This window comes from Bufo bufo, chromosome 7, assembly GCF_905171765.1.
Source record: "Bufo bufo chromosome 7, aBufBuf1.1, whole genome shotgun sequence".
NCBI lineage: Eukaryota > Metazoa > Chordata > Amphibia > Anura > Bufonidae > Bufo > Bufo bufo.
This window is the reverse complement of record NC_053395.1, coordinates 76,691,789-76,704,473: the sequence shown is the minus strand read 5'-3', so window position 1 is coordinate 76,704,473 and position 12,685 is coordinate 76,691,789. Positions and strand designations below refer to the sequence as shown.

General features: G+C 46.1%; 1 long non-coding RNA gene across 1 annotated transcript; it reads left to right on the top strand.

Annotated features, from left to right (window-relative positions):
* Positions 1-304: 304 nt before the first annotated feature.
* Positions 305-9,469, top strand: LOC121007771. The gene is made up of 3 exons (XR_005780466.1): positions 305-444; positions 3,596-3,601; positions 9,460-9,469. It is a non-coding gene; the product is annotated as an uncharacterized LOC121007771 (long non-coding RNA).
* The last annotated feature ends 3,216 nt before the right edge of the window (positions 9,470-12,685 follow it).

Sequence of the window (12,685 nt, the reverse complement as noted above, 5' to 3'; positions counted from 1 at the left end):
GGCCCAGCGACCTAGGAACTCAACAACTATTCTCCATCAAGAGCACCTCAATCACCACCTGGCCGATGTCCCCTGCAACCGATTGTGCCCCGGAGAATCCAGTGCTGTTCTCCCCTTCACTGCACTGCTGGTCCAGGGAGGGGTCTGCTAAACCGTGAGTAACCGATGAACTGTATGTACATTCCGGCCCACCGCGCACCTCACGTGTTCTACCCCTGCGGACTGGCACGTTGCAGATAGCAGTCTGGCACATGTCCTTCCGCCACCAAGGATTGCAAGACGTTTCTCTTTGCCTCTTGTTGCCTCCACCTCCCACTCCACTTCCTCCTCTACCACCTCCTCATCCTGTCGGCGTAACACCTTTACCACCAACTTCAGCACAGCCAGGGGGAAACGACAGCAGGCTGTCTTGAAACTCATCCGTTTGGGGGGAAAAACCGACAGGTTTAAAACTTATCTGTTTGGGGGACAAATCCCACACCGCGCAGGAGCTGTGGACGGGCATGAAAAAACGGACTGATGAGTGGTTGGTGCCAATGAGACTCAAGCCCGGCCTGGTGGTGTGCGATAACGGGCGAAATCTCTTAGCAGCTCTGGGCCTAGCTGGTTTTACGCACATCTCTTGCCTGGCACATGTTCTGAATTTGGTGGTGCAGAGGTTTCTGAAAAATTACCCTGATATATCAGTGCTGCTGCAGAAAGTGTGGGCCGTCTCTGCTGCTGCTTGCCTGCCTGTGCTGCAGAGTAACTTCGGCCTTCCCGCTCACCGCCTCATATGTGACATACCCACCAGGTGTAACTTCACCTTGCACATGCTGGACAGACTGTGCGAGCAGCAGCAGGTGATAGTGGAGTTTCAGCTGCAGCACACATGGGTGAGTCGCTCTGCGGAACAGCACCACTTCACCACCAACGAGTGGGCCTCCATGCGGGACGTGTGTGCCTTGTTTTGCTGTTTGAGTACTCCACCAACATGGCCAGTGCCGATGACGCTGTCCTCAGCGTTACTATCCCACTTCTATGTCTCCTTGAAAAAACACTTTGGGCAATGATGGAAGAGGATGTGGAACAGGAGGAAGAGGAGCAGGAAGAGGGATAATTTCCATGGTTATCAGGCCAGTCATTCACAAGTGGCTCGGAAGGTGGGTTCCTGCACCAACAGAGGCTAGGTACACAACTGTACAGCCAGGGCAGAATACTGGAGGATGTGGAGGAGGAGGATGATGATGAGGAGGAACCATGTTCACAGCAGGGTGGCACCCAAAGCAGCTCATGGGCATCACTGGAGCGTGACTGGGAGGATACAGAGGACACAGACGATACACCTCCCACAGAGGACAGCTTGTCGTTGCCTCTGGGCAGCCTGGCACACATGAGCGACTACATGCTGCAGTGCCTGCACAAAGACCGCCGAGTTGCCCACATTCTAACCAGTGCTGATTACTGGGTGGACAACCTACTGGATTGCTGCTAAAAGGACAATGTGCCATCCTTAATTCCGTCACTGGAGCATGATAGAAAGATGCTCGAGTACAAGCACACGCTGGTAGACGCAGCTGGGGCACCGCAAGCACCTCAGAAGGGAGGGTTAGCATGGCCGAAATGTGGAAAAGATTTGTCAGCACACCATAACAACCAGCACCACCAGCTGATACGGAACGTCTTAGCAGGAGGCAGCATTTCAGCAACATGGTGGAACAGTATGTGTGCACACGCCTACATGTACTGACTGATGGGTTTGCCCCATTCAACTTCTGGGTCTCCAAATTGTCCACCACGTCCACCACCTCCTCAACCTCCTACTCCACTTTGAGCTCTGCCACCTAGTTCAAGATTATTATTTCTTATTTTTTTCTATTCTATGTCATTTCCCTATCCACATTTGTTTGCAGGGCAATTGTCCTGCTCTTACCCCCATTTTGCTTCCTTTTGCAGCCCTCTAGCCCTTACTATGTCTATTTTACAGGCATTTTAGTGCCCCAAAGTTCGGGTCCCTATTGACTTCAATGGGGTTCGGGGTCAAGTTCGGTTCCCAAACCCGAACTTTGAGCCGAAGTTTAGCCGAACCCAGCGAACCCGAACTTCCTGGTGTTCGCTCATCCCTATACACACCCATAACCCCCACTGATTAGATGTTTGAGAAGGCACTGGGGCTCTCAGTTCACCACATTCTTTTGACAGCTTAGCCTAGGCCACATGACATTAACTTCATTGGTTACATGGTCTAGATGCAGCTCAGCCCCAAGTCATCATTAAACCACACACCAAGTACTTTCACCATCTTCATTCTTCACATCTTATCACCAAAATATTTGAAAGTACACTTATTCCAACTGACTTTAAATCCAGATCCCCAACAAAATAAATCCAAACACAATCTCCCTCTCCTTATCACAACCATATTATCATTCACAATCACCACGTCATCCATACAGTGGGATGCGAAAGTTTGGGCAACCTTGTTAATCGTCATGATTTTCCTGTATAAATCGTTGGTTGTTACGATAAAAAATGTCAAATATATCATATAGGAGACACACACAATGATATTTGAGAAGTGAAATGAAGTTTATTGGATTTACAGAAAGTGTGCTATAATTGTTTAAACAAAATTAGGCAGGTGCATAAATTTGGGCACTGTTGTCATTTTATTGATTCCAAAACCTTTAGAACTAATTATTGGAACTCAAATTGGCTTGGTAAGCTCAGTGACCCCTGACCTACATACACAGGTGAATCCAATCATGAGAAAGAGTATTTAAGGGGGTCAATTGTAAGTTTCCCTCCTCTTTTAATTTTCTATGAAGAGTAGCGAAATAGGGGTCTCAAAACAACTCTCAAATGACCTGAAGACAAAGTATGTTCACCATCATGGTTTAGGGGAAGGATACAGAAAGCTGTCTCAGAGATTTCAGCTGTCTGTTTCCACAGTAAGGAACATATTGAGGAAATGGAAGACCACAGGCTCAGTTCAAGTTAAGGCTTGAAGTGGCAGACCAAGAAAAATCTCGGATAGACAGAAGCGACGAATGGTGAGAACAGTCAGAGTCAACCCACAGACCAGCACCAAAGACCTACGACATCATCTTGCTGCAGATGGAGTCACTGTGCATCGTTCAACCATTCGGCGCACTTTACACAAGGAGATGCTGTATGCGAGAGTGATGCAGAGGAAGCCTTTTCTCCGCCCACAGCACAAAAAGTGCCGCTTGAGGTGGGCTAAAGCACATTTGGACAAGCCAGCTTCATTTTGGAATAAGGTGCTGTGGACTGATGAAACTAAAATTTAGTTATTTGGCCATAACAAGGGGCGTTATGCATGGAGGAAAAAGAACACAGCATTCCAAGAAAAACACCTGCTACCTACAGTAAAATATGGTGGTGGTTCCATCATGCTGTGGGGCTGTGTGGCCAGTGCAGGGACTGGGAATCTTGTCAAAGTTGAGAAACGCATGGATTCCAGTCAGTATCAGCAGATTCTGGAGACCAATGTCCAGGAATCAGTGACAAAGCTGAAGCTGCGCCGGGGCTGGATCTTTCAACAAGACAACGACCCTAAACACTGCTCAAAATCCACTAAGGCATTTATGCAGAGGAACAAGTACAACGTTCTGGAATGGCCATCTCAGTCCCCAGACCTGAATATAATTGAAAATCTGTGGTGTGACTTAAAGATAGCTGTCCATGCTCGGAAGCCATCAAACCTGAATGAACTAAAGATGTTTTGTAAAGAGGAATGGTCCAAAATACCTTCAACCAGAATCCAGACTCTCATTGGAACCTACAGTAAGCGTTTAGAGGCTGTAATTTCTGCAAAAGGAGGATCTACTAAATATTGATTTCATTTCTTTTTTTGTGGTGCCCAAATTTATGCACCTGCCTAATTTTGTTTAAACAATTATAGCACACTTTCTGTAAATCCAATAAACTTCATTTCACTTCTCAAATATCACTGTGTGTGTCTCCTATATGATATATTTAACTGACATTTTTTATCGTAACAACGAACGATTTATACAGGAAAATCATGACGATTAACAAGGTTGCCCAAACTTTCGCATCCCACTGTATATCCTAATACATTGACAGATTTACCCATAATAAAATGGCTCTAAAAAAGTAATGGGAAGGGCTAGAGGGCTGCAAAAGGCAGCAAAATGTGGTTAAGACCATGGTAAGTATAAAATACGTAAAATAATAATAATAATAATCTTGATCTAGGAGGAGGAGGTCCATATGGAGTAGGAGGTTGAGGAGGCGGTGGATGTGGCGGTGGATGTGGAAGCGGCGGTGGAGGAGGTAGCCAACATTGTTTTTTTATTTTTTATTTATTTAATTTTTATTTTGTTCAAATTTGGGTAGACCCCAAAACATTGGGAAATATAAAAAAATAAAACAAAGTTTTAAGAGAAAGTGCGCTGGAGTACAACAATGGCTGGGTGAGGCCGGTATACATGACTATTCTGCACAAGGTATGGATAAGTCCTGTGGGATCCATGCCTGGTTCATTTTAATGAACGTGAGCTTGTCCACATTGTCTGTGGACAGGCGGCTGCACTTGTCTGTGATCACCCCCCTGCCGTGCTAAACACACGTTCAGACAATACACTGGCTGCAGGGCAGTCAAGCACCTCCAAAGCGTAAAGGGCAAGCTCAGGCCATGTGCCTAATTTGGAGCCCCAGAAGTTGAAGGGTGCAGACCAGGGGCGGATTAAGTGCATGATAGGCCCAGGGCTGTCTACCCAATTTGGCCCCCCCCCACCTCCATTTTAGTTTTAGTTTTTCTTCTGTAAGCGCCAAAGTCTCTTCCTAGGCCATATGACATCGTTCACATGGTCTAGGTGCAGCTCTGTCCCATCTGAGTGATTGGGTCTGAGCTGTAATACCAAGCACAGGGCTTGCACTCACTTTAACATCACGGTCTCCTCAAATCACTCCCACCATCTCATAACTCTGTGAGTACAGATTTCATAGATGTTACCTGCAGTCCTATGTAACACCCCACATAACACAGTGAACTATTGTGTTATGTGAGGTGTTACATAGGACTGCATGGAACATCTACTACATTATCTGTACACAGAAAGTTATCACTGTTATCTGGGCTGTTACATGGGACTGCCAAATTTAAAAATACATATGATTATGATAAAAAAAGACTTGGAGGAGAAGATGAGACACAGGTCACAGTAGTGAGCCAGCTCTACATATAGGGGCATACAGCACTACATACCTCTTACTTCCAATGACATCTCCTGTCATGTAGATCTTCTCTTTCCTCTTCTCATCCATTTGACCCAGACCACCATGACTAATTATTTCAGCCGCATCTCGTCTCTACAGAGTTTGTTACACAGACACATTAGAGTTCTGATAATTGGGGTCATCTATAGTGTCTACAGCAGTTATAAAGTCCACTAGAGTGCCCCCAGTAATAATAACATCCTATATTGTGCTCCAGGTAATGCCTGTATAGTGTCCCCAAAAATAATCTCCCCTAATAGAAACGGTCCTACACTGCCCCATATAGTAATTTCTCCCACACTGCCCCATATAGTAATTTCCCCCACACTATCCCCATACAGTAATTTCCCACACATTACCCCATATAGTAATTTCCCCCCACTGCCCCCATATAGTAATCCCCCCAACTGCCCCATATAGTAATTTCCCCCCACTGCCCCATATTGTAATTTCCCCCACACTACCCCATATAGTAATTTCCCCCAGACTACCCCATATAGTAATTTCCCCCACACTCTCCCCATATAGTAATGTCCCCCACACTGCTCTATATAGTAATTTCCCCCCACACTGCTCCATACAGTAATTTCTTCACACTGCTTCATACAGTAATTTCCCGAACTGCTCCATACAGTAGGTTCCCCCACACTGCCCCCATATAGTAATTTCTTCCACACTGCCCCATATAGTAATTTCCCCCACACCGCTCCATACAGTAATTTCCCCCACACTGCCCCATATAGTAATTTCTCCCACACTGCCCCATATAGTAATTTCCCCCACACTGCTCTATATAGTAATTTCCCCCACACTGCTCCATACAGTAATTTCTCCACACTGCTTCATACAGTAATTTCCCGAACTTCTCCATACAGTAGGTTCCCTCACACTGCCCCCATATAGTAATTTCTTCCACACTGCCCCATATAGTAATTTCCCCCACACCGCTCCATACAGTAATTTCCCTGTATGCTGTTAGGGAGATGTAATGTCCCTGACCATGCTTACTGGTCCACGTATCCGTAGTTAGGTGGACCTTGCCACAGATGGCGTTGCGCACTGCACACCTGATTTTGATCCCAACTTGTTTGTGCAGGGAAGGGATGGCTCGCCTGGAAAAGTAGTGGCGGCTGGGCACAACGTACTGTGGGACAGCCACCGCCATCAAATTCTTAAAACTTTCCATGTTCACCAGACGGAATGACAGCATTTCAAAGGCCAGGAATTTGGAAATGCTGGCATTCAGGGCCAGGGATCGCAGGTGATTAGGGGGTACTTCCTTTTTCGCTCCAGTGTTTGGGAGACAGCTGAACGCTTCTATGGGACATTGTGGAGATGCTTGGTGACCGAGGTGGTGGCATTGCTGGCACATCCTCTGTTTGCGGGGTGGCAGGTGCCACTGTCACTCGAGAGGGGGATGAAGAGGCCGAGACTGCAGCAGAAGAGGAAGCAGGATGAGCCGGAGACCTTTCTTGGTTTTTGAGGTGTCTACTCCACTGCAGCTCATGCTTTGCACTTAGATGCCTGGTCATGCAGGTTGTGCTCAGGTTAAGAACGTTTATGCCTCGCTTCAGGCTCTGATTGCACAGCATGCAAACCACTAGTGTCTTGTTGTCAGCACATCATCTGAAGAACTTCCACGCCAGGGAAATCCTTGGAGCTGGCTTTGGTGTGCTCGGTCCCCTGGTGCGGTGGGCAGTAGCAGGCTTACTGTCTAGGGGACGGCCACTCCGCTTTTGCACTCTGCTCCCTCTTTTGCTGTGCTGGTGACCTTGATTCCATGTGAGGTCGAGGACCTCATCATCCTACACATTATCTTCCACCCAGTCTTCACCCCTGCCCTCCTTGTTGGTCTGCACACTGCAGAAAGCCGCAGCAGTTAGCACCTGTGTTTCGTCATCATCCGAGACGTGCTGCGGTGGTTCTCCCATGTTAAAGATGTCTGAATTTGACTGTTAAAGATGTGTGAATTTTATTATATATTCAGTATCTCTAGGACTGTAATGAGTTAAACTTTTTCTTCTCCAAGTGCCTCCCTCCCACCCCCTCTCTTTGTCTTAAGCAGCAGAGGAAGGGGGGCAAAGTGCTGCGGGCAGTGTCTGATTTCTCACCTTTCTGCAGGTGTCCCATGGAGTGTGGTGGAATGTGTAGACCAATCACATGACTTGATGATATATGTTGTTCACTGCCTATAGAGAAGCACCTCTTTGAAGTGTCACATATGACGTATGCAGTAGACCGTCCACCATTAACAAATGGCGACCCTTAGATGTTCACATTAGCTTAACATTCCAAAGTGGTACCTACTGCGCAGATGTGAAGAGTGTTATCTCTGTTTCTCTTATCTCTTCTTAACTTTGACCAATGAAACAATGGTTTGTGTCTCAGTGAGGACTGCCATCTTCTGAAGATATATATACGCTGCCTCATGTAATAAAAGTTAGAGATTGCTTTGAGCAACTTCTGTGTCAGTGTTCAGTCTCTCAGCCATGCGTGGATATTAACCCCCTGGGGGGGGTACATTGATCTGGAACACCAGAGTGTATCTAAAATGCCCTAATTTATGGCTGCTTTAACAAATGGCGCCCAACGTGGTGCCCCAAGGCGAAGGGAGCATCAACAGCAGACACACAAGAGGCCCCAGGACTTGACGAATGGCAGAGAGGATATGGCCGGCTTTCATAGAACGGTAAGAATACTCTTACCTGCCTTTCTGCCATTTAGTTCGTCACTTCATGTTGGCTTAGTCTGCTGTGAGGTGGTACCCATGTAAGTATGGTAGTCGGCTGTAATGCTGAAAGCCTGGGGTCTATAGCACCATAGTCTGAAATTATAGAGCACTCTGGTGTGTATATGTTTTGTGTATGTCTGTGATTTATGTGAGGAGTGAGTGAAGCACAGACGGTAAAACCACAGACAAAGGGGGGGGACAGTAACCTCCTGGTTTGGAAGGGGGCGCTGTAGCGCCGAGGTGTGGGGCAAAGAAACTCCGGCTGACCTGACCAGGAAGACGGTAGAGCCACATGACTCATTGATCTAAGGGAAGACTGCAGAGACTACCTGACCTGACCCCAGGAAGACGGTAGAACCACATGACTCATTGATCTAAGGGAAGACTGCGGAGACTACCTGACCTGACCACAGGAAGACGCGACGGAGCCCGTCTGACCCTCTGGGGGAAGACGTGTGGGGAGTCCCAGCTGACTAGTCAGACGTGATAGTCAGATTTGAGCAAACCAGTGGGGAGGGTGAATCCTTTGTCTGCGGAGGAAAGGGTTAAAGGTGCTGATCACTCCTCTGTTTTGTGTGTGTGTCAGTCTGAAATACTGTTTTAAGATGGGTTAGTCCCACTCACATGGAGAAGGAAAATATACTGCTCCTCAGATTGTAGCGAGAGAAGAAGGAAGTCAACATGTGAAGAATGATAAGAAGTTAAGGGAGATTATAGGATGTGATATGGAGAATTGAAAGTTAAAATGTGACAAAGAATGTTAGAGAAAGTGTGGCCCTGGACAGAAGGTCGCCCGGCTGGCAACAGGGATGAAAATCTGTAAGAAACTGTGAAGTTAGAGCTTACAGACTGAGGGCATCAGAACTCCGATGATGTTGAAGGGGGAGTTTTAACGAGTGAGAAAACAGAGCAGTGTCAGGATGATAATTGATGGCATTAGCAAGAAAGAAAGTGCCCCAGTGTCTGCAATCAGAAAGGCGCTTGTGTTAAATGTTCAGAAATGAACTGGTTAAATAGGGAAGATCCAAAAAGATGGTCAGTTAATGGAACTGTGAAATAGAGAAATTCATTTTCCCCCCACCTTCACACAGAAACATTCCTGAGATAAGAAGAGCAGGGAAAGGGGGGAGGGAATCATGATGGGGGCAGGGAATCATGCAGAGTAAGTGATGTTATATGTGTAATATTATTTTAGAAGACAAAGAATTGTTCAATAATCTTCTTTCTTCTTTCTTCTTTCCCAAGCAGTGTACTGTGGGAATCCAGCTTTTAACAAAATGACTGTATGAATCTAACATGTATATTGTCTTACAGCGACAGACCATCAGTAATTCTGGGTGTGGTGTGGCTATCTGTTTCCAGGAAAGCTGTGCTTGTCTGTGCTGCAAGTTCTTGGTATGAAAACAGTGTGGCTAGGTTGGAAGACATAAATGATTCAGTGGAATGTGAATGGGTGTGGCTTTGTGACTGATGGATGTTTTTAGCAGAGCTGTGAATGCAATTCATATTTTATGTGTAAAGGCGTGGTTATGTGCTGTTAATGAAAATGAGTACATGAAAATGTATATGAATGCGTATGGAGTACGGTATTTGTTTTTTTAAATAATATGCGCATTGAGGATTTTATTTTATTTTTCTAGGAAGTTTTTGGTTTTTATTGGTGCCAAAAGCATTGATCAAGCTGTACATTTTTTTATATCGAAGTCAATGAAAAGTTTTTATGGGCCTTTTGTTTGGTTTATGTCCGTATTGTCAGATCTGTTTGCTTCAATGTTTGAAGTTACGTGTTACATGTTAACTGTTGTGCTAAACATCAGAGCTCTGTTCTTATAGATAGCTGCCACATTACTGACGGACAAAAAGGAAGACCACAGCGTCCGACTGAAGGGGGTGGACTTAGATGACTCAGAGCGGAGGGAGAAGGATAGGGGTGGACATTACAGACAACGACAGCCCTTGTGCCCATCCCCTAGTTATAAGACACTCCTATGGAAGATGAGAAGTCCTGTTTTGTTTTCCAGTCTACTAATTCCGCGATAGGAAAAGTTGGATACTTCTGTAAGCTAAAATGCAAAGTAACATCTAGCGGCATTGGGTGGTTCAGTGGTGCCAACCATAGGTAGTGTTCCTTTGGCATTGCTACAGCCCTGACGTCAAACGCTTCATTGAAGTAAGGAAAAAGTAAGTCTGCCACCCTATGATGGGCCTGCAGAGTCTGTGGGACCCAGATCCCAGAAGAGAGAGTGTTGTGCTGTGTGTGGTATTCCACACCACACGAGAGGATTGTATTCTATGTTGACCATGCCCGGATCACTGTCCGTCCCCACAGACACCCATGTTTTTTGTTATAAGGAGAACACAAAGACAGGGAGGGGGGGGAGTTAGATCAAGATTAGGAAACAGGAAATCCAGTATCGGCTCTACTTTTAAACATTTTAAGCAGATTCAGTCTGGCCCAATGATATCCCTCACTCTGGGTGATAAAAAAGTAGTCCCGTTTTTTTGATTGATACTGGAGCAGCCAAGACAGTTGTGCACAGCAAACATGGCCTCCCCTGATTTACTCTCCAAGCACACCAGTCTTTGGGTAGAAGTGGATGGGAAAGTAGTACGCTCCCTTTTCAGCAGAAACCATCCATATTAGATTTGCCCCTAACCAAGATGCGCTTGCCCGTTTGTTGGTCAGTGGTAACGCCCCTTGTTGCCTCCTGGGTGCAGATTTGCTTGCAAAAGTACATGCTGGTATCTCATATCAGGAGGACAGCACTGTGAAGTTTACAGGTGCCCTCAACGACCAGGAACTTTGTTTGTTGGCCATTAGTGATAAAATTCCCTGGTCCATGTTTGTATCAGTACTCCCAGAAGCTGAGAAAAGAAAAACCACTCACCATTGGATGGTACATGACCTACATGCAGTTAATGAGGCCACAGTTACTAACACCCACAGCGTGCCCAACACACACACCTTGTTGGCTCAGGTTCCCATTACCGCCACTCACTCCACTGTGATTGATTTGTCCTTTAGTCCCTACCGCCTCACAGATGAGGTTGTAGATGCTTGTTATGCCTAGAACTGGCAATTTTGTGTTCCCCCACACTGGGCCTATCAGATTATTACATTTAGATTGTATTGCTATGAAGTGAGTGGCCATGACTCAGCTGTCCTCACCCAACTGCATGGCCAGCAATAACGCCCTGTAGCATATTATACAGCCAGACTTGATCCCGTGGCCAGAGGTGCCCCTTTCTGCATCAGAGCTGTAGTAGTTGTACTAGCTATGCTTGATGAAAGCTCTGAGATAGTTCTGAACCACAAAGTGATGGTGATATTACATCTATCCTCATGAACGTACAATCCAAATTATTGTTTTGTTGCCAGTTATTTGAGAATGCAGTGTTCCATTTTGTTGCCTGACAATGTTGCTCTCCAAAGGTGTAAGACTTTTGACCCAGCCACCCTGTTGCCTCTGGACCAAGGGGGGAGGGAAGAGTTAGGGCACCGCACTTTAAACTTTTCTTCCAGATTCAAAGGAAGAGGCTCCTGACTGTTTGCAGATGATGTCACAAGAGGTAGTGGGATTTGGTAAATCAGCCATTAGGTAATCTAGATCATGTGCTCTTTGTGGATGGATCGAGGTATGGCCAGGATGGCAGGTACTACACAGGTTGGGCAGTGGTGATTAAACGTGAACTACCACACATGTCTGCTCAAGAAGTGGAGCTAAAAGACTCTGAAGATGGTTTGCAGATATGCAGATGGAAAAACAGCCAACATTTACACTGATTCCAGGTGTGCTTTTGGGATACCCCATGACTATGGGCCCATATGGAAAGCCAGATACTCCTTGATCGCTTCAGGTAAACCCATCTAAAATGGGGAAGCAGTGAGGTCTCTGATGGAAGCCCTCTTGTCACTAACATGAGAGGTGATGATAGCAACGAAAGGCCACTGTAAACAGATGCAGAGGAGGCAAAGGGGAAAGCCATGGCAGATCAGGCGGCAAAAATGGCTGCCAAATTACCTAAGCAGACCCGTGTCTTAAGTGGCCACAGTTCAGGTCCCTGAAATAACTCCTCCTGTCTCCCGAAAGTTCTTAAGACCTTACAGAACCAGATGGGGAAGGAGGAAAGGGACTGGTGGATGGAAAAGGGGGGACTACAAATAAGAAGGGAAACTTTACCTTCCCAGGTCCCTCTACTCCACGATGGCACAGGCAACCCATGGAGTGATGCACCAGACAAAAACTGCTATGTGTGATTTAGTACGTAGCATATGGTACGCCCCAGGGTTCAGCACTGTAACAGTCAGACATACTCAAGGATAAATGGTTTGTGTCCAGAACAACGTGGGCAAGGTGGTTAAGGTACCCAAGAAACACGTCTTGCTTTTTGTATCTGTTTCAACGTTTACAGACTACCTTCAACTACACAAGGTGGGCATGTATGAGTATGTATTGATATGTGACTTGTTTTCAGGATGGCCAAAACCGTACCCAAAGAAGATTATGGCCGAAGTTGTGTGCAGGTATGGGGTACCTTAGATCATTGAAAGTGACACAGGTGTTCACTTCACAGATGAAGTGAGGCAGGAGATGATGAAGGTTTTGGGTGTAGGACAGGCCTTACATGCTTCATACCATCCACAAAGCAGCAGTAGAGTAGGGAAAAGGAACTGAACGGGACACTAAGTTAAAGATTCAAAAAACCTTA